Below are 653 nucleotides of genomic sequence, written 5' to 3'. Positions count from 1 at the left end.
GAAGCCAGGCTATGGCCAGTTTGGGGGGCGGGGGTTGATGGGACGGGGTGCTGAGGATGGAGTTTACAATGGTTTTCATGGGATTCGCCTTGATGGGGGTGCGGACGGAATGGGGTTGGGGCGAGGGGGGGGGGGGTATATGGGGAATAGGGTCATATAGTGCATGGCGTCGGGGTCCTACAGGGTAGGCGGCAGCCCTGGCCACCGCGGCGCCGCCCGCGCAGAAAGGAAGCGTCGAAGGAAGTTTAAGTGATTTCAAATTTAATCTCCGCGCCGCGCACTCCGTCCAACTTTTTGAACACCCTCGGAGCAGAGAGAGCGCAGGGAGGGGGGAGGGGGGGCGGGAGGCTCAACGCCCCCAACGCTCTCTTTTGATTAATTTAAACTACTTTGCCACTTTCGGCCAATAACACATTCCATTCACGGAATGAGCAGAGGCAGGCTGCGTGGCCCCAGACGGCTCTAGGACAACCACACGCCGACCCGACCCGCCCCGTTCGCGCACCCGCAACTCGGCAAGTTTTCGTGTCGCCGGTGCCTGGCCGGCTCACTTGTTACTCTCGACGCTGAGTGGTGTGGTGTATCGCAAGGACGAGAAAGAAACAGATAGAGGGGGAGAGAGAGAGAGAGAGAGAGAGAGAGAGAGAGAGAGA

This window comes from Frankliniella occidentalis, unplaced genomic scaffold, assembly GCF_000697945.3.
Source record: "Frankliniella occidentalis isolate FOCC.00 unplaced genomic scaffold, Focc_3.1 Scaffold111, whole genome shotgun sequence".
NCBI lineage: Eukaryota > Metazoa > Arthropoda > Insecta > Thysanoptera > Thripidae > Frankliniella > Frankliniella occidentalis.
The sequence above is the reverse complement of the archived record's forward strand: the minus strand, read 5'-3'. Positions refer to the sequence as shown.